This window comes from Phoxinus phoxinus (assembly GCF_949152265.1).
Source record: "Phoxinus phoxinus genome assembly, chromosome: 3".
Lineage (NCBI taxonomy): Eukaryota > Metazoa > Chordata > Actinopteri > Cypriniformes > Leuciscidae > Phoxinus > Phoxinus phoxinus.
Window position 1 is genome coordinate 30214714 of NC_136878.1, and position 21990 is coordinate 30236703.

Consider the following 21990-nt stretch of genomic DNA (forward strand, 5'->3'; position numbering starts at 1 on the left):
CTGTAACTTAACATAAAGAAAGTAGACGCTGGATTTTTTAATGTTCTCTCTCACCGAGCTTCATTTCCTCCTGTGAGACAGCCATGCCCTGAGAATAAGTGGATGACACTCAGACGTTGTTTTCGTCTGGTAAGTTTTTCCCTTGCTATACAGTATATAATGCCATCCTAAAGCGTCAGGAAATGTGATTCACAAGACCCGAGGCACTCAAACACATACACAAACACACACTTAGACATGCGCGCACAGTACAAAAGTAGCTCTTCACTCCTGCGGTGCCATTTTGACCCAGTTATGCGGGTTAACGTTTTCTAGCGGTGTGCGAGAACCCTGCCTCCTATAGGCACTGCAACACCCACTTACAGAGCCAAGGGTGAGCGGTTTGAGTTGCACAACACACCCTCAGACATTGAAAATACTCGGTGTTTATCAGCAGCCGAGGACGGATGGGGGTGGGTGGGAAGGGTCGGAGGGGGGCGTTAGCGTAAGGAAAAGACAGCGAGAGGGGAAAAATGCAGTGAATTGAAACTCGCAAACTTTCTAATGGAAATGGTGTTGACCCCTTGGCTGTATTGTCGGAGCTGAGGCATTGTTGCAATCAATATGCGCACAGGGGAGAGCGCGTGGGGCAAGGACCTTTCGTTCCCCACCACGCCGGAAATAATGCGAGACGCTGATTTGTTATTTTCCAGACACGGAGAAAACAAGCAGACGGGTGGCAGTGCACGCAGGTGCCTCATTTTGGGATTACTTCAGAGATGTGAAATAAACAGAGTGAGGAAAGAAATGTATCTGCGGATGAGGGATAAACAATATCGTACAGTTAGTGCCGGTCTGCTTTAGGCGGTGGCTGCGTGGGCAAATGGTGTTCATTAGTATTTCATAAATCATTATTGTAATGTTACACTAAGCTCTCCATTTTTTTTCCCCAAGAAGCAAGATAATGTTCATAACTGGAAAAAAAAATGCAGTCAGTCAGTTTTAGCATTACTTTCCTCTTTAGGCCTGGTGATATGCAGACAGTGTTTTTTGGCCTCCATAAACCTGGTATCACAATAATTTTAAGAAGCTTATTTGGATTTATTTGTATAAAAATTAGCACAATTCTGTTTAAATATATTTTATATACACTACTGTTTAAAAGTTTGGGGATATTACACTTTTTTAATCTTCTTGAAAGAAGTCAAAATTATATTGCTGTGACACATTAATAAAATCTCACTATGAAATATAAAAAAGGTAATTTTTTATACTTAATTTCAAGTTACTTATTATCATCATTCTTATCCTTTCTTATTATTATCAACGTTGAAAACTGTTGATGCTTCATATTTTTGTGTAAAACGTGATTTTTTTTTCACGATTGTTTGATAAATAGAAAGTTTCACATTACAGAATTTGTTTGACATAGAAATACTTACTGCTACTTTTGATCAATTTAACGTTTAGTTTCTTTTTAAAAAATCTTAATGACTTCAAACTTTTGAACGGTAGTGTATGCATTACATATATTTTAAAAATTTGAGCATCGTTTTCTGGTGTATGTCATTCTTCCTTGTGTCATATCTGTAATTAAAAAAAGTAGGTAGGCTACTATACTATGTGGCAGATATGCTTAGATTAAATCATTTGTAGGACTACTACTTGTTCTGCTTGATCGGTCTTGGTTTAGCCAGTCAGATTTGCTCTGAAATGGTTGACCCAGGCAAACCATCATATCAATTGTTGGAGTTGGAGTGATATGTTAATCTTCATTGCATTTCTCGAGATGTGTGTTTGTGTGAATATTATCACCTCAAATGCCCCTGGCTGTGAGATGGCAAAAACCAAAACCAAAATGAGGTGTTGGATAATTTGAGGATACCCTCATGTGAAGTGGACCACTTGCTTGAGCTCAGTATTACCCACTCGTTTTGTTGGCTACCCTTTCTACTCACACACACCTGGCTGAAGTGGCCATCTAAAAGTGCCTCTTAACGTTTTGGCTACAGACGTTGCTGCTAAAATGACTCTACTGTATGTAAGGGCCTCTTGACTACTCTGTTCTTCTGAACTGCATATTACACACACACACACACACACACACACACACACACACACACACACACACACACACACACACACACACACACACACACACACACACACACACGTACTGATTTGCTTCTCTAAATCTGTCCTGCCACACTCTGAGCAACAATTTACTAGGCAGTCCATGTTTTTCATTTAATTTACTGTCTTTGCAATATGCGTGCTACGCTTAAACTGTAGAATCATGTATAATTCCCATTTGACTTTTGCACACATTATAAAGAGATCTTGAGAACATCAAAGTGTGATTCTCAATATAGGATTTGTGCAGCTCACACAATTCTTCTCCTCTCTCAGCTCACTGTGTTTGATAGTATAGATTAGAACATTTTGTCTGTGAACATAAGGGTGGAATAAATATGTGCTATGATACAAGATGCAGCTGTGATTCCAGAAAGGACAGAAACCTCCATCATGCTAAGAGCTCGTTCAACATGGAGTACTTCTCTTCTTCTCTTTCCAGGGGGACTCAGGACTGTAACCATCATAGGCATTGAGGGGGTCTCATCCCCAATAATTAAAAATGACCAAATTGCTCTGTTTGTTTTTAGGATGACAAAAAGTTTGAAAAGGTTCAATTTTAGGCTTGTCTTCCTCAGTGTTCTAACAGCGCTATAGTCGATGTCAAAATAATTCAGTCTGTCTGTTTCTTTTCTTCTTCAAACTTTCAACATTAAACGTTTGTCTCAACAGACTTTCCTGACAATTTTTTTTCTTTTCTTTTATATGTGTGTGCATTTTAATTTTACTTTCTTACATTCAAATTTAAATAGGCATTCTGCATCCTGTTTGTTAACTCAACTCAAATTCATCAAGTAACAATGTTCAAAGCTCAGGGATGAAGGATGCGGTAAGTGGCAAATGATCAACGACTTTAGTGACAAAATAAACAAAGCACAAAAAGATAGGAAATTGGCAGCCCCTCAGGGACGACTGCTGCATATAAACATAATAAAACACAACATAAATGTCCCAGGCCTTGTCCTCTTTTGTCCTTCACTGTCATCACTCCTCCTTTTATCCTTCCGGAGCTTTTCCGTGAGACTCGAGACCGGCGTGGCGTGCAGTTGACGCTCACTCGCTCCTCCGGCCTCGCTCTGTTCCCACAGCTCTCAGCTTGACACACATTCATTTCAAGCACTACATTTGGTTATCTTCTCCCATAATCAATAGAAAATGCACTCAGGCATCTCTTTCAAACAAAAATCAGTTCAATTTCAGTAGTTTTGTGAATAAGTCACAATCTATTATTCAACTTAATGACAAAAGAATCAAGTTTGGACTGAATAGAATGACAAAGTCTTGCAACTGATTAGGGAATTATCCTCTCTGTTTCTCTTTCTTTGAATCTTTCTCTTATGGACCACCTGGAAAAACGCTCTAGTCCAAAAACACCTGAATGCAACTTGGGACCCTTGTATCTGTTTGTATGTGTGTGTCTACGCTATTACGGCGGGCTTCTTTCATCTTCACTGACATTGACAAGTTTTCCTGCATGATCCACAGAGTGCTTTTGCGTGCGTATCCCCCCCCCCCCCCCCCCCCCACGTCTATCATCCTGTCACACACTCTCACACATCTGGCCGTCTGCCCAGATATGTGTGCGACTGTGAGTGTGTTTGGGTGGGTTTGGGTGTCTTGTTGATCCTAGCTCACCCCTCTCTTGTCAATCTAGCATTACCCAAGGCCTCTCGTCCTGCCCTCACTCTGACAAGCATCAAACTCCTTTCCACGGCACTCTTTGTTTCTTTGGTCTTCACTCAATTTCCTCAGGCTGTCCCTCAGGCTCAATACATGATACTGTTCCTTGTTGTGAGAATGCTTGTTAGTCCAGACCAGAGTACTGGCTTTCTGTATTACAGTAACCGGTCAGTGAGACTGTCGTAATTCTATCTTCTATAACTGTATCCTCTTTATCTTAAGCCTGATAAGGTGTAACCCTGCGCTTCGGTTTCCTCTCACACCTGTTTGGCCATTGTTTGGCATCGCCGCTAGTGTTTCAGCTACAACAGTAGCCCATTATAAGCTTCACTATTAAATGGATTGATCGACATTATTTTGATGTCATACTCAAGAGTCACATTGGTTTGTGAATGGTCATGAAAGTTAATCTAGTGACCAGAACAATGGCTCTCTGGATCCATTCTCTGCAGTCTGAGGTGGGGCTGAATAAGGAAAGGGGGCGACAAGGGGCCACTTCTCACGTTTGGCCACCGGACGGTATTTGATAGGGACATTTATGTAGAGAGGCATTGTTATAGAGAACGTGGAGATGCAGAATGGGTACGCGAAGGTGGGTATTTGCTTGGAGGACATGTAATGTATGCAGATGTCAGTGTGTGTTTGCACATTAGCAGAGTAACTCAATATATTGATGTTACTAAAACTCTTCAGCACTATATCTCAGCTGCTTTAAAAAATGTGAAAAATTTTTAACGTCTCAATGATTTAGCATATATAGCTTTGCAGCTGGGTGGAATGATGGAACAATCAAACAGTTCAGAAAGTTAATGGAAATCAGCCGGTTTTAAAAATGATTTATTGAATCATTAAAGTCACCGTGAAAAAATCTCTGTGAGGTATTTTATTTTCTCTTTTTATCTTCTACTTTGAAGCCGATTCAGATATGGAAATTTCAGTATTTTTGTAGCGTTATTAATTAATTAGTGCATTTATTGTAAATTGATCTTTTTTTATGTAAAACTGTCACCCAAACTGAGATCCTCATGTTCTATGCATGATAAATATTGCGTTAGTATTTTTTTAATATCTAAAATTATATATAATATAATAATATGTATAACACAAATTGTATAGGTATTAAAATAAATAAATAAATACTTGAGTTAATTTTTATTTATTTAGTTATTATTGATTGATTGAATGTTGTTCTAAATTGCTTCGGTCCAATTTAACCTTTTAAATATCTTAATTGTTGTCAGCTGCTTGCTATTAGAAGCTTGTCGTGTAGTGAACTATTTTTATTTTTTATTTTTTTATTAATTTACTGAGTGGCTTGATTGTGCATTTGTTGAACTACTTTACATCATGAGCGTCTTGGAGCTTGATAAACTTTAAAGTGGTTTAAAGTAGTATAGGCCTTGTAGTGTTTGTTTCAAAGTATCTTGCTTAATATGTGAATGCTTCTGTCTGTTTACTAGGACGAGAGAGCTGGAAACACACACATACACCTTCTGGATTTTCCAACAAGAAAAAGTGTCAGAAACATGGTCTGGTGAGTAGTACATGTGCTCCAACATTCTGCGCAATGGCGCTCATGTGGACGACGTGACTTTGAGTCCATCTTGTGTGATTTCCCAATCCTGATCTCGTTCCTGTTCCCCCTGCTTCTCCATATCCCTATTATAAAATTGTAAAAAAAAAGCCAAAAATTGGAAGGAAATTGTTCCAAATTGTGAGGAAACAATCCATTCTTCAAGCCCACACAAACTCGTAGCATGTATACACACTCTCCCCGCATCTCTCCTGTCTCTCACTGGCTTACTTGGTTCTGGCTGAATAGGCACACTTGTTTGAATGTCATATTTACACCGACGCTTTGTCAGAAAGCGAACTTCCTCGGGCGTGAGCGGCGGAGCCCGAGCATATGGCCGTCAGACTCTGGGGAGATATGACAGCCTATCGGAGCGGGCGTGCGGCGCTGGCCGGGCAGATGCTCTGGGCTTGGCGGCGATTAAGTGGAGATCATCACTGTTTTCTTTGAGCACCACTGTGCCTTGTACTCAGAAGTGTTTGGTTAATCACTGTCTGCATTCGACAGAAGCTGCCAAAACGCTCATTAAGTCGGAATTGTCTCCGACATGTCATGCTTGGATGACGAATTTTTTTTTTTTCTCGTCAATGTGTTTTTTTTTTTTTTTCCTAAGCGGGCACACATCGGTGTGTGTGCGGTTTATTGCTCATATGACACTGTCATCCTAAACGTCTGTTTGGAGTTTACTGTATGTAGTGTGTGATGTGTTCTTGTGTTGCAGCTCTTCTTTCAGTCTTTGTCTCTTGTGTGCTGATGGTTTGTGTGTGCGCGTCTGGCCTGGCCTCTGAGGAAGGAGGCTCTTTCTTTTCTCATCTGTTCGGCTGAGGAGCTTCTGGTTTCTGCATGTTATTAGCAAAACGCTCCGAGTCACACTTATCCAGCTCAATGTGTGTGTGTGTATAAATATATGTGTGGCTGCATGCAGAGGGAGCAACACTTTCTCCTCCTGTGTGCATCACACATCGACTTGCATGTTCAAGTATTTTCCTTTCGCTTGTTCTCCATGCCGTTTCACTCTTTAAGCCGTCATCCTCTCCTGATCGCATCCCACAGCGATACTTTATTTCCCTAAACGCTGCTGTTCCTGTGCATGAAACATTTTTTGAAGTGTGGCAAAACCGAGGCATTGTAAGACACGCAGCCTGTATGAGCATTATGTCTGGTTAATCACGGCATAAATACAAATAATAATATGATTACTGCATCTCCGTTGTCATGCGGTGCTGGAAAATAACATTTACCATTGCCTTTTTATGTTAATCGTCTTGTTAGCAAATAACCGACTGCTTCTAGTGCCGAGCTAATACCGCTATTATTCCAGCTGTGTAGCAAAATGTATATAAATAAATATATAAAAGCCAAAATAACCTATTTATAACACACCCACACGCGGATATTGCATCATGCGATTGGAGGGCTTTTTTCTCGAATGTAAAGCCTTTGCTCATTTGCCCTACAATAACTGCACGGTATTAGAGCGACTTTGAATGCATTTGCATGGCAAAGCAGTCATGCTCACCTTGCTAAAAAAAACACTGGGATCCCGTTTTTTTGCAGGTTGGAGATCCCTTTAGAGGCTTTTTGCCCCAGTTCAAACTGTTTTTATTCCACCTTTCAATGGGCCTTCAGTTGTTTTCTTTGTAAATCTTTTAATTGTTATGTTGAATCTACTGTAGGGCTGTCGCGGTGAAGGAATTTCCCTTCCGGTAATTTTGAGTATTATCACCATTTATTTATTTGGATTCATTTATATTTATAGTTATTAGTTGCTGTATAAAAAAGTGTTACGATGTGGTCAGCATGCACAAAAACAAGGACATTTTCAGTAACCAATGTAACCGAAACTAAACAGCGTCTCTGCACATTGAAAGGCTGTCACTCAACCTTGGGAATGGGACGGTATGAACATTTCATCTCACGATTATAGTGACCAAAATGATCGTGATTACTGATTATCAATATTATCACGGTTTTGTTAAAACAAAATTAAAATGTTCAAAAATAACTGGTGCTCACACTGAAAACATTTCAACAAGTTTTATACTACGCACTTTTTTAAGCAAGAGTCTATTCTGTGGCATTTCCTTCATTATAATGACCGTCGTCAATAGCAACGCATTATAACACAGCGCACATCCGTGTATCACAACGGACATGCTCTCTCGTTTCATTCAAATACAACTTGCCGTCTTGCGTCTCTGTTTTTGATTGTATTGAAAATTAAATCAGAGTTGATTTATTGTTTACAGAGTTTGATAATATTGTTGAGATCATCTTGTCTGGACGATTTTTTTGTACGCTGTAGCTACAAAATGGATTTATAAACAGATAAGATTTGAAACATTAATCTCAATTCAATATGTCCCCGTAGTAATGTGGTAAAAAAAAAACAATTTGGTGTAATAAGTGTAACGTTACAATTAATCTATATATTATTATCCTTTATGTCAATCTTAATAGTAGTCTTGTTTGAACTTGTTCAAACTTTTCTTCGCGGAAGCTTCATGTTTATTTCAAGTGTGTGAGATCAAATATTTCAACTCAAAACAACATTTTGTGCCCAATTATTTCCCAGACATAGGTTTGGGTATTGAGGTCAACAGTGGGTGATGGTCACGCAAGACGACTCAGCGTTATTGCAGCAAGTTTTTGTTCTGCAGACAGGGTGACCATCCTCAATTAAGTTTCCCTCAGGACTTTTGTAAAAGCCAAATGATGACCACACCTTAGATTTGGTCCTCTTAAAAGGCTGAGCACGGTCACTGCCTGCCTTCCGCCATTCCTTCTCGACTGTCAGACTGTTGTTGGCTGGACAGAATTTACGGTGTGTTAATAAAATCACGATAATCAAACACGGTTTTAATGATAATACAATTTTAAACGATAATACTAACCGTCAGTACATTTTATGGTGGTTTATCGTGAAGCCGGTAACCGTCCCATCTCAGCCTACATACATGTCACATTTACATTGTTACTGCATCAGACTTTCTTTGAGTGAGTCATTAAACTGTTCATTCAATAAACATGTTCAAAACGCTGATTAATTAAAGGATAGATGTAATGAAACAAGGTGTTAATTATTTTTTAACTTTGAGCTCCACTTCTCAAGGCTCATCTGACCAGCAATGCCTTGCATGGGTAATGCTGAAGCTGATGCTTCACTTAGTGCCCTTTCACACCTACCTTGTTTGGTCCGGTTTTTCTGACTTTTTGGTTTGATCCGAATCAAAATTACAGGTGTGAAACCTCCCCCGTACCACGGTCTGGACCAAACAGAGAAAATTTGGTCTGACGAAAAGAGGTAGTCTTGGTCCGGATCAAACTGAACACATGTTTGGTTCGTTTCTTCGTTTTAGACCATTTACAGGAAGTTCCGGTGGTTCTCGAAGTCTTCTCCTCCTTTCCTGCCGGCGACGGTAAAATGTTTGCACAACGAGGACGTTCATTTGGCGAATTTGAACTAGCCTCGAGTATAGTTGGTGCTGCAGGTAGTAATGCCATAATAATAGCAGTATAGTGGCTAAAATATGCGTCTGTTCATTCATTCTTGTCAAAGTTTTTTATTTTTTTTCATTCTTGTCAAAGTTACCCGCTGAATTGACTGTTCGCAAAGACCCGCCCCCTTTAGTTACTGTTGCTATGTCCAACAAGCTACGCCGCTCTCACACCACAACATGTTCTCACGCAGTGAAAAATACATTGCGGAGCAGGGCAGTCAGAACAGGTTACTTTTGATATTAAACAAAGTCGATCATCTCTTCCTTCTAGTTAATTTATAGCATCAAATAAACATGAATGAACATATGAAGGAATGTTGTTTTAACCGCGGAAAGGCGTCAGTACTCTCCTTTTTTTAAGTTCAAATCCTCCCATGTTAATCTACTAACTCTCCTGACAGCTTTGTCGGACAAAATGGTGGATGGCAAAGTATGATTGGTCAGATCACATGCCAATCAAGCTCCCTGCGAAGGGTCAATTGACAACACGCTGACGTCAGGCACACGCTTACAAACCAATCAATGTCAAGATGCAGCCCACATAGATGATGACGACAAGATGCAAGAATGTCATGTAAAGTTCTTTAGTGCGCTCGCATAATTGCAATGTGAAACCAAACCAAAACTTATGTATTGTACCGAATGTATAAAATGTTTCAAAACATGAACTCAGGTGTGAAAACGCCCTTAATAGAGACCAATATGGCATTGATTCAATGCGTAACTCGCTGATTTATTTTTCCCGTGGCTTCCTCACGCTGTGTAATGCTGACCACCATTCATGGTGAAAACCCTTAAACGCTAAAAGGGTGATAAAACAAGTATTTTGCTTTCCTTGGACAAGGCAACCTTTTCACGAATATATATGACTTGACCTCAAAGACAGACACAGGTAATCGCACGCGCTCAGTCGATCTCTCTCACTGTCTGTTTAAGTGCAAATCCATGAAGCCTCTGTACAAATCACCATGATAAACAGTATTGTTATCAGCACATTCAATAGTCTTTGCACGAAGTTCAAAACAAGAAGGGTATAGCCTTATGAAAAAAGAAAACACGCGACTATCGCGTTTGCTGCGGTTACTTTCATTCCTCTGCGGTTGGCTTTGTCTGTAGAATGGTACTACAATATTGCGGTTAACGCGACAGCCCTATTTGAATATGCAGATAGCATTTGCTAGAAACCTTTCTTATAAATCATAATTTACATTTATTGATTTATGCTGCTGTATGAATCCATTCTCACTTATTTATATCAATACTCCTCATCAGAAGTGTTTTTTTCCCCCTATATCTTTCTAGAATAATCTCCAGTGATGATTTCTCGTTGTCTTCGAGTGTCCTCACAGCTCACGTCAAGGGGATCTCAATCAGATTTGTCTTCAGGGACGGCAGAACGAGTAGCCTTCTGGTGTTTCGCCGATCACAAACAGGATATGAGGTCTTGATTGAGTAGCGGTGCATACGAGTCAAAGACAGTCTGTCATAGTGTCCTTACAGAGACGCAGAGTCCCATCGTGACCACCCTTCAATCACAAGGTCTGTTTAGTTAACGCTTCATTTGCATGGGTCTCCACGTACAACATGATGGGCACTAAGGGTGTCAAAAGTACTGGTACTTTTGTAACAAGTCTGTACTATAATTAACACACACACACACACACACACACACACACACACACACACACACACACACACACACACACACACACACACGCACACACACACACACACACACACACACAATGGGGCATTGTAGGCCTTGCAGTGTTAAAGCAGCCTAATAGAGACTTCTGCTGTCTTGAATGTCTAATGTTAATCTAATATTAATAAAACAACAAAACTGAGAAGAAATAGTTTAATTGAATAATGAGACATTTAAGAAGCATTTTTTACCTAATTGATGAATAATTGGGAAAACCTAGTGATATTGTCTATTTGCATGATATTTTTTATGATTGAATAAATATTACAAGTAGGCTATTCAATATTTTATTTAATATATATATATATATATATATATATATATATATTAAATATATATATATATATATATATATATATATATATATATATATATATAGGCTATACAACTATATATAGTTGTATTAACATTTAACTGTAAACTTTTAGTTTTTGCTGTGTTATGACTGTACTGGTATTGAGAATCATGACATTTCACTACTGATTTCTGAAATTTTATATCATGACAACCCTCATGGGCAAGAAACATCAGTTTGTCAGCTGCAAACTGATATGACGATATTGTGAGAGGTTGCCACAAATAGCTATGCGAAAGTCCACCTCTGCGATAATACCATTTCACTTGTACGTCAAACAGCACTGTTTGAACTCATCTGAGAGAGAGAGAGAGAGAGAGAGAGAGAGAGAGAGAGAGAGAGAGAGAGAGAAGAGAGAGAGAGAGAGAGAGAGAGAGAGAGAGAGAGAGAGAGAGAGAGAGAGAGAGAAACCTGGGAAGCTAAGCGAGAGAAAGACAGAAAGCACAGCAGATGCTGCGCCGATTAGCTGGATTAGTTCCACTGCATTTTCAGCAATAAAGTTGCAAGTCATTTGGCTGAGAGCGAATGAGAAGCACACATGAAACTCTGTCAAAGTGTTAGCAGCAGAATTAGCATGTTTCGCTAACTCTCCTGATGCGCAGTTATATTGTGACCCAAAAAAAAAAAAAAATCTGAATATAGCCAGCTGCCCGGATCACATTTACTTTGTTGTTATGTGTAAATATCAAAGGTGCTTTGTTATTTGTTCGTGATATTTGATGAGGATATTATTTGTTTTGAGTGTCTGACGGTTGATATTCTCCTTTATCTGGAATGGGTTCCTGTGCTAACTAGCCATGAAAGTGTGCAGCTTAGACGTCTCTGATTCTGCAAATTGCAACGAGGAAAGAAATAATTGTGCTAATAGGATTTTGTCTATGTGATTTTGTTAATGGTCTGAAAATATCCCATTTCAGTTCATTTAGAGGAGTAGAATGTGTCTTATTGGAGTGCTTATCTATGCTTGTTTTTCCTGATTATTCTGTATTTTTCAGCAACAGCCAATTTTCTCCCAATTAAAGCATGATATTAGTGCTTAGAGGCTAAATGAATATGAAAACATTACATTACAGCTCAATATTTGCTGGCTGTGATTAGAGCGATAATTGTTAGTGTGTGTACACTCCTATTTCTTAACTTGCTAATGCAGGTGTATGCTAATCCATACAGTATTTGAGACAAGCTAGGCTTCATATTAAAGCAATAATGTATGCGAGAAGACATTATTGTATGCTTACATCTTATTGACAGCACATTTATGTTCAGGAGGGTAACCCTGAAAGCGTTTTCTAACTAGCTTTACTTGGGTACAAAAACTCCAGCTCTGCCAGTTGGCCCAAAGTTAGCGGGGAGCTGTCGGAGTAAATGGCAGCAGCTGCTCGCAGTTCTAAAGAGCATGTCCCAGTCAGCGCGGGAAAAGTCATGGCATCTACATTAATACTACCTTAATGGCCCATCTGCCGCTCCGTAGGGTCCCCGCACCACTCTATGGAGTCATAGGCGTTTGACAGGCAGTCTTCAGCATGCCAGACGCCCACCGCATGCCAAATGGCCCAGAGACGGCCTGACGTCGCCCGGATCTGTCAAACTCTTTCCTCACCGCTCGTCAAAAATGTCCCCGGTGAAAGTTACGGCGGCTTTTCACACGTGAGCGCTTCTGGATGTGCGGGGAGGACATCAGATGAGTTGACGGCTAGCAATTGACACCTCGTTCTCTCTCTCGATCTGTTATTATATCTCTCCATTCTTCGTTCAGTCACTCTTTTGCACGAAGTGATGGAGTTCGAGATCTGGAGAACTTTTTTCCACAGCTGTTTAAAGGAAAAAATTCAACCCAGGCTCACTGTAAAAAACGAGCCTGAGCCTTGCACGTTTCGCGACACTTTCAAAAGTGAAATTTCCAGTAAGTGCCGCTAGTACAGTATTAAGTTTTGTCTGAAACGGATGAACATGAATGTGCCGGTGAAATTATTTTATTTATTGAAATAATCAAATAGATTAATACTGTGGCATTTGAAAATAACGTACCACCTACGCTAATCCTAGCCGATAGTGCTAACAAAAGCATGTGCTATAAAAACACATATGGTGCCATACAATGCCAACAAGTGCCATTTTAGCTTGCTGGTAGAAGTTTTTTAGCTCTTTTATCATGACTCATGTTTCACGTGACTCGTATACGTGCGCTCAGCGTAGTATTGTGCAAGGAACTTTGCCAAAAATAAGTCTTTAATAATTCAGAATCTGCCCCTTTAATTATAATTTGGCTGAAAAGTAATAAAAGTTGACTGCCACTATTGTTCATTTCAGATGGTATTGTGTTGTAAAAAATGTAGTTGGAGGCACGTTTTTCAAATGAGCCTACGTTAAAATAAAATCGATTTCTATCTTTTGATCTTGAAATATTGAATCTAATTTCTTTTTACCACATACTGAACATCGTCGACAAAAACATTAAACTGCGTAAAACCCCTTTCACCGTAGGCCTTTCTTTGAATCACAGCTTGATATTGTTAAGAGTTTAGTTTCCAATTACAAATGCTGTTTTCTGACCTAGTCGTGCACCAGACAGCATGTGTGGGCGACCGAAAGCACAACGTTATTGTCACGGTGGTCAAGTGCATTGCCTCCTTTTCGTCTCGTGTCTTTGTTTGTTTATGTGTGAGTGGGCGTTGTCCCGCTCACGTGTCTATCAGCGCTCCAGCTGATTACCATCATTATCACTCACAGCTGCAGCTCGTTCCATCTCCCATAAATACTCACCTCATTCTCTGTTTCAGTGTCGGATTGTTGTTTGTTCCTCTCCATGAGATCGGTCGTGTCTTGGGTTCCTTCTGTGTTTCCTGTTCCGTGTGGTATTCCTATTCACTTCACGTCGGCACCTGGATTGGATCAGCACTACTCACTTCACCTGCACTCGTCTGACCATCGGGTCCCTGCGTGAGCCTGAATCGCCAGCCTAGTGGATAGTGGACTGAGTACTTCTTTGTGTAACAATAAATATTCTGAGTACCTGCTTTTGCTTCCTGTGTTCCTCCCGTGACAGAACAATCCGACCACATCATGGAAGCAGCAGGTGGAACTTCAGCAACCATGGACGATTTTGTGCGCGCTAGCATTCAGAGGATGGATGCACAGGATCGGCATCAGGAGGAAGCAGCGCGTGCGATTCAGGCTCTCGTCTCGCAGGTGTCCGAGCTTACCCAGCGTTTTCAACAGCTGCAACCTCCCGCTGCGCCAGCTCCACCGCCTGTTCCTCCCACTCCACCAGTGCCCGCCTCCCAGTCGGAGCCCCGCTTACCCACTCCGGAACCATATTCTGGTGAGCCCAACTTCTGTCGTCCATTTCTTACACGTTGTGGCATGCATTTCGCCCTGCAGCCCAGAATCTTCGAGAGGGAGGAATCTAAGGTGGCCTTCGTACTCACGTTGCTGACTGGGAGAGCGGCACTATGGGGAACGGCGGTGTGGGAGAACCAGGAGACCTGCTGTTCCTCGTTCCAGGCACTCTCAGCCGAGATGAGGAGAGTGTTCGACCGTGCGGTTGCGGGGAGAGAGGCTGCCAGGGTCTTATCAGAACTGCGCCAGGGGGATCGTTCGGTGTCTGACTACGCCATCGAATTTAAGACCCTGGCGGCCGAGTGTCGCTGGAACGAGGAGGCGCAGTGGGATAGGTTCCTGCATGGGCTGGCCGACCGCGTCCAGAGGGAGATCTACGCCCTGGACCTGCCCACCTCCCTTAACAATCTTATGGATCTGGCCCTGAGGGTGGACTCTCGCCTAGCTCGGGTGGGACCACGAGCGCCATCAGACATGCCTCGCGGAGGTAGGGAACATCTACGGTCCAGTGGCATGGACGCGGCCGGTCCCTTCGATCACGAGCCTATGCAGGTGGGTAGAGCTCGGCTTTCCCGGGAGGAGAGGGAGAGGCGGAGGTCCCAAGGCCTTTGCTTGTATTGCGGCGGAGCGGGGCACTTTGCATTCGCCTGCCCGGTAAAAGGCCAAGCCCGATAGTAAGTTTGAGGCTACTATCGGGTGGGATCTCCGCCGAGAAGTCCTCATCCACATCCACCATCCTCCCGGTAAGACTCCGATGGTCTATCCACGATCACCCATGCACCGCACTGGTGGACTCCGGGGCAGAAGGTAATTTTATGGATCACTCTTTCGCGTTACAGTTTCAAATTCCCCTCAGAACACTTCCCCAGAGAATCACGGTACATGCTCTCAATGGACAGCCTCTTCCAGCCATTTCTCAGATCACGGAGGATCTCACACTCATCACCTCAGGAAACCACGCAGAAACCATTGCATTTTACATCATGGACTCTCAGCACACACCCATTGTTCTTGGTCATCCCTGGTTAGATCATCACAACCCACGCATTGACTGGAAACAGAGAACCATATCAGCCTGGAGCACTGAGTGTCATAAGTCTTGTCTTGTGTCTGCATGTTCTGTGGTGTCTGTTCCTGTGTTACAGGAGGAGGTGATGGATTTGTCAAACGTGCCCTCGGAGTACCGCGACCTGAGAGAAGTGTTCAGTAAGTCAAGGGCTGCTTCTCTTCCTCCGCATCGTCCCTACGACTGTGCTATAGATTTACTGCCAGGTACGTCTCCGCCTAAAGGCAAGATTTATTCACTCTCGGTTCCTGAGAGGCAGGCTATGGAGAAATATATTTCTGATTCTCTAGCTTCTGGGTTCATCCGATCTTCTTCATCTCCGGCGGGGGCGGGGTTTTTTTTTGTGGGGAAGAAGGACGGATCACTGCGACCTTGTATTGACTACCGGGGGCTGAACAACATCACGGTGAAGAATACTTATCCTTTGCCGCTGATGTCTTCAGCCTTCGAGAGGTTGCAGGGAGCGTCTCTCTTCACAAAATTAGACTTACGTAATGCTTATCATTTGGTCCGCATCAGGAAGGGGGATGAATGGAAGACTGCTTTTAACACCCCTAGAGGACACTTTGAATATTTGGTCATGCCCTTCGGGCTGTCCAATAGTCCAGCAGTCTTTCAGGCACTCGTCAATGACGTGCTGCGAGACATGATCGATCAGTTTATTTATGTTTACCTGGATGACATTCTGATTTTTTCTTCGTCTCTCCAGGAACATGTGCAGCACGTCCGACGAGTACTCCAAAGGTTGTTAGAGAATGGGCTTTTTGTCAAGGCGGAGAAATGCGTTTTTCATGCACAGTCGGTTCCTTTCTTAGGACACATCGTGTCGGCTGAGGGAATGCGTATGGATCCTGACAAAGTTAAGGCTGTGGTAGACTGGCCAAACCCAGATTCCCGTAAGGCCCTACAGAGGTTTCTGGGGTTCGCCAATTTCTACCGGCGTTTCATTCGCAACTTTAGCCAACTAGCCGCGCCTCTGACTGCCTTGACCTCCCCCAGAACTGCGTTCAGGTGGACAGAAGCAGCCGAAACTGCTTTTTCCAAACTCAAGAGCCGCTTTGTTTCGGCTCCCATTCTCATCGCCCCTGATCCTTCACGTCAGTTCGTGGTGGAGGTCGACGCGTCAGAGGTGGGGGTAGGCGCAGTTCTTTCCCAACGCTCTCCTTCAGACAACAAGATGCATCCGTGCGCGTTTTTGTCTCATCGTCTATCACCTGCTGAGTGTAATTACGACATTGGCAACAGGGAGTTGTTGGCAGTCAAGTTAGCCTTGGAAGAATGGCGCCACTGGTTAGAGGGGTCAGGGGTACCCTTTATGGTCTGGACCGATCATAAGAATTTGGAATATATTAGGACCGCCAAAAGGTTGAACTCCAGGCAGGCTCGGTGGGCACTTTTTTTCGGCCGTTTCGATTTTTCCCTCTCGTATCGTCCGGGTTCCAAAAACATCAAACCCGATTCTTTGTCGCGTATTTTTGATCGTTCCGAACACGCATCTACTCCCGAGCGCATTTTTCCTGAGAACTTAATTATCTCTGCGCTCACTTGGGAGGTCGAGTCGAGAGTCAAGCAGGCTCTAGAAGGGGTAACGCCTCCGATCCGGTGTCCTACTAACCGTTTATTTGTGCCAGAGAAACTTCGTCCAGACGTCATTCAGTGGGGTCACTCTTCTAGTCTAGCCTGTCATCCAGGAGTTAGTCGTACTCTATTTGTAGTCAAACAACGATTCTGGTGGCCGCTTATGGCTCGCGACGTTCACGATTTTGTTTTGGCTTGCTCAGTCTGTGCCATTGGCAAGGCGTCCAATCGACCCCCAGATGGGCTACTCCAACCGCTGTCGGTGCCTTCGAGACCCTGGTCCCATATCTCGCTAGATTTTGTTACCGCCCTCCCACCCTCCCAGGGTAACACGGTAGTTTTAACCGTGGTGGACCGGTTCTCGAAGGCAGCTCACTTTATTCCCTTGCCCAAATTGCCCTCAGCCAAGGAGACAGCGGTTGCAGTCGTTAATCATGTCTTTCGGTTACATGGCCTCCCGACAGACGTGGTTTCCGACAGGGGACCCCAATTCGTGTCCAAATTTTGGCGAGAGTTTTGTAAGCTGCTGGGGGCGACGGTCAGTCTGTCTTCGGGGTTCCACCCCCAGAGCAATGGTCAAACTGAGAGAGCCAACCAGGATTTGGAAAGAACTTTGCGATGTACGGCTGCGAAGAATCCTTCCTCCTGGTGTCAGCAACTGTCTATGGTGGAGTACGCCCACAATTCGTTGCCAGTATCGTCTTCGGGCCTTTCTCCTTTTAAGTGTAGTATAGGATACCAGCCACCTGTTTTTCCTAGTCTGGAATCCGAAGTCGCGGTCCCCTCTGCTCACGCCTTTGTCCAGAGGTGTCACCGCACATGGACGAGAGCCCGGGAGACTCTCCTCCGTGTACGGGCACGCACCAAGGCCAAGGCCGATCGCCACCGGTCTAGGCCTCCCGTATACGTCGTCGGTTCCAAAGTGTGGCTTTCTACCAAGAATATTCCGCTCCGCTCCGTGTCTAATAAATTAGCTCCTAAATTCATTGGCCCGTTTTCTGTCACCAAGATTGTTAGTCCGGTGGCAGTCCGCCTCAACCTTCCTCTAGCGTACAAGAGAATTCATCCGGTATTCCATGTGTCTAAAATTAAGCCCGTTTTCTTTTCTCGCATTAATCCGCCTGTCCCGGTTCCCCCACCGCCGCGTCTCGTAGATGGGGAACCATCCTATTCGGTCCGTCGCATTCTGGACTCTAGGCGGAGGGGACGCGGATTTCAGTACTTGGTGGACTGGGAAGGTTACGGTCCAGAGGAGAGAAGTTGGGTTCCTACCAGTGGCATCCTGGATCACTCTCTGATCGATGATTACAATCGACAGGTAAGGGAGACTGGGAACGCCGTGAGGCGTTCCTAGAGGGAGGGGTACTGTCACGGTGGTCAAGTGCATTGCCTCCTTTTCGTCTCGTGTCTTTGTTTGTTTATGTGTGAGTGGGCGTTGTCCCGCTCACGTGTCTATCAGCGCTCCAGCTGATTACCATCATTATCACTCACAGCTGCAGCTCGTTCCATCTCCCATAAATACTCACCTCATTCTCTGTTTCAGTGTCGGATTGTTGTTTGTTCCTCTCCATGAGATCGGTCGTGTCTTGGGTTCCTTCTGTGTTTCCTGTTCCGTGTGGTATTCCTATTCACTTCACGTCGGCACCTGGATTGGATCAGCACTACTCACTTCACCTGCACTCGTCTGACCATCGGGTCCCTGCGTGAGCCTGAATCGCCAGCCTAGTGGATAGTGGACTGAGTACTTCTTTGTGTAACAATAAATATTCTGAGTACCTGCTTTTGCTTCCTGTGTTCCTCCCGTGACAGTTATACTGTGTTTGAAAGTGCTTGCGCCGTTCTGTTTTTTCTCCATATTTAATATTATGTAGATAGGCAGGATAAGGCACGGTATCATTTATTATTTAAAACCAAACAAGCCAAAAAAGAAATGGGTGGGGGGTGGATTGGGAGGGGGCGAGAGAGTCAGGGAAAGGCCAGTGAGGGAACAGTTGGTTGGTTATCTGGAGGGGAAAATATGCATGTGTGTGTATTTTGCCACCAGCTCTTCAAAGGCTAGCACTCTGCTGTAACACAGCTGGGAACAGCAGGGAAAGTTGAAGAGTGCCTTCCTCTCCTCCTCCTCCTTTCTGCTGATGTGTAATGTTTTTCTCTACCTCTCTCCCTCTCTCTTTATCAAACCAAAGTTTCGTCTTGCCTTTCGCCCCCTCACTCCCTCACTCTCCGTCTCTCTGGGCATCTCTGCTCTTCTGTGGCAGTCCCAGCCGGAGGGAGAAAGAAAGGGAGGAGGAAGATGAGGAGGATGAGTGGAAAGGGTGTTCAGTGATACTGCTTGTGAACCCATGATGCCTCCTCGCTGAACTCTCCCCAGCGATCTATTCCTGCATTCTGTTCCATCTAATTCCAGCCAACCTTGCCTCCGATTACCAGCGCGGCTCTTTTACTAATGCTAAAGGAACACTGTATTATCCTCGCATTAGAAACGCCGTTGCTGAACTATTACTGGTGCTTAAAATTAATAAAGCCAGGTATGTGTTTTTTTTTTTCCACAAAAAAATCCTACCATCTTACTATATAAAGACAGGATGTAATAGGTCTCAAATCAATTAAAAATACAACTAGACATCATGTAATCGCGCTTCACAGGCGTGCAAATGATCTTTTATGAGCGCTTGCACTTCGATTCACCCTAAACTTATCATCTAACTCCTCTTGTCTGTAGATGGAGCATTCAGCAAATCCCCGTGCTGCTCTTATCAGGGGGTCAAGAGTTAAAATGTGCTGCACCGTAAGAATTATCCCGAGCGCCATGTGGGTTTGAATGCTCCTTATGTTAGTGCTGCATGGAGTGAGTGATTTTAATTCAAACAGGGAAGTTCTTCATGTAATTAACCTTGAAGCCTGCCCCCACCCCTCTTTTAATTTAAGTCGTGTGCTTCACTGCGGGGTGTTTTTTTTTTCCTCTCTCGCGCGCGCTTTCGATCTATCGCTTACTTGTTAATTTTTTTTTTTTTTTTTGGTTAACATGGATCATGATGTTTGGCTGAGACATGCTGGTGTTTTAGACCTCTGCTGGCACCTCAGGGTATGAATCTAAGAGATCAGTGTGAGCCGTGCAGACCTCATTATAGTGTATACAGTGAGTGTGATAACCTGGAGAATAATCGTGTAGATGTGGACGCTGTGTGAGGAATCCTGTTGTTAAAGAGTATAGATCAACAAAGCAAATACTGTATATTTCACATGTATGGAATTAAGTAAAGTCTACTCAACTAAGTTATGTAAAATGAACAAAGAGAATAAGTACATTTAACTTGGCCGGTTAGAGTTTGTTGAGTGATTTACTTTAGTAGTTTACTTTGCAATAGCCTACTCTGTTTCAACATATTTCTCAACCAATGTAGCACTAAATTAAACCATGCTTTTAAAATACATTGTTTACTTAGAAACATTCAAGTTAAACAACACAGTATATTTTCTGTTACACATGAAGTACCCAACCAAACAATCAATACTTGGTAGCCTACATGGTAGCGGTAATAACGGTAATAACGGTTATAATGGTAATTATAACATGTTAACGGTAACAATGAGTTGATAGTTTTTGAGTATGAATGGGTAATTTTGAGTAGAAAACGAACAATGATAAAACTTATTCATGCCCCAGTGCATGGTGGAAAACTCCAGTATCAGAAAGTTGCATAGTAATTAATTTTATATCTTTGATACTTAACAAACAATTCCGAGGAATATATACTTCTAAGTTCAAGCTATGAATTCAAGCTTAAATTGAGTACCAATATAAAATTTACTCTGTTTTAAATTTTGTAATTCTTGCCTGAACTTACATATTAAATTAGTCTGTTCTGTAGTATTTACTTCACCACATTCTTGTCAGTGTGTGTGTGTGTGTATATATATATGTATATACATATATATTTTAAACCTGATGGGTGAGATCAGTCGTGTCTCATGTGTCAATATGAGACAAAATTTACGTATCTTTTTTTTGGTGCTTTTTTCCGTTAAATGAGTAATTAAGTAATTTGTGATTTATTCTGTCCATTTTCCTCTCAGTGGTTCTGATTATGCTTGTAGATATTAATCTCTGTCCAGCAGAGGGAGTGTGTAATTTACAGAGCTTCTATTGTCCTCAAATGCAGATGCTCACAAAAAAAAATAATTTTATTGCATGTTTTACAGCAGGAAACAAGTACACAATCACCTCATTACCAGACATAAGACTATAAATCACGACAAATTGAATCCTTTTTAAATATAGAGTGTGTAATTGAACATTTTTACACCAAACACCACAAATGTATTGTGTGAGTTCTGTTGACTTGGAATGAATTACTGACGTTTATTTGTAGTCTGATAGAGTTATGCAGATTTTGTTTTGCCATAACCATTCTGTATATTCTTTCATAAATTACTTCCAAAAAAACAAAACAAAAAAAATTCTCATCACAGTGCCAGCATTGGGGAGCATGAGTATAACTCTGATATGGACTGACTGTGGAGGTGATAATTCTGCTTAGATGAGATGTAGCGGTGTAGTGTTAATCACAACGAACAAGCACAGACTCGTTCTCAATAACAGAGAACCTTTCTCATTTCAAGTTCACACGCATACATATACACACAAATTGAAGTGTGAAATGAACTAGTATTGTTCATTGCATAGGAAAGCTTCATTCACTTAACATTTGCTCCACTTTTGCACGGGTTTTTCGGCACAAAACCTTATTCACTAAGCAACAAAAACCCAGTTAAACCAGATTCTCAGTACACTGAAATAGCATTTCATTGTGAGTGTTTACAGTAAATGAATTCAATGCAATTCGTTTCAGTGCAAATGCACCCCCTTTCTATGTAAATTAGGCTCTATTTGTGCTATTAGCTTGGTGCAATTAACGTTGTGAAGAAGCTAATGTTGTATAGGTGCAATTCATTCTTGTTGAAATCTCTTCATAGCAATCCATTTGTGAGATATATTGCAATAAAGTGTGCTACAGACCTTAAACTACCACTTCAACCTTTCCTTTCATCTTACTTTCAGTCTGGAGAGGGTCATCTGTC

At 42.4% G+C, this 21990-nt stretch overlaps 1 long non-coding RNA gene across 8 annotated transcripts in view; it reads left to right on the forward strand.

Annotated features, from left to right (window-relative positions):
- Window positions 1-21990, forward strand: part of LOC306996075 — a 90031-nt gene that overhangs the window by 48835 nt on the left and 19206 nt on the right. The window contains exon 4 of one of the 8 annotated variants that reach the window (XR_013797006.1): window positions 10168-10404. The exons of 6 other annotated variants lie outside the window; for them this stretch is intronic. This is a non-coding gene — a long non-coding RNA (uncharacterized lncRNA). Of the gene's footprint in view, window positions 1-5255; window positions 5327-10167; window positions 10405-21990 lie in introns of those variants that run through there. One more of the 8 variants, XR_013797013.1, reaches the window with a different exon arrangement.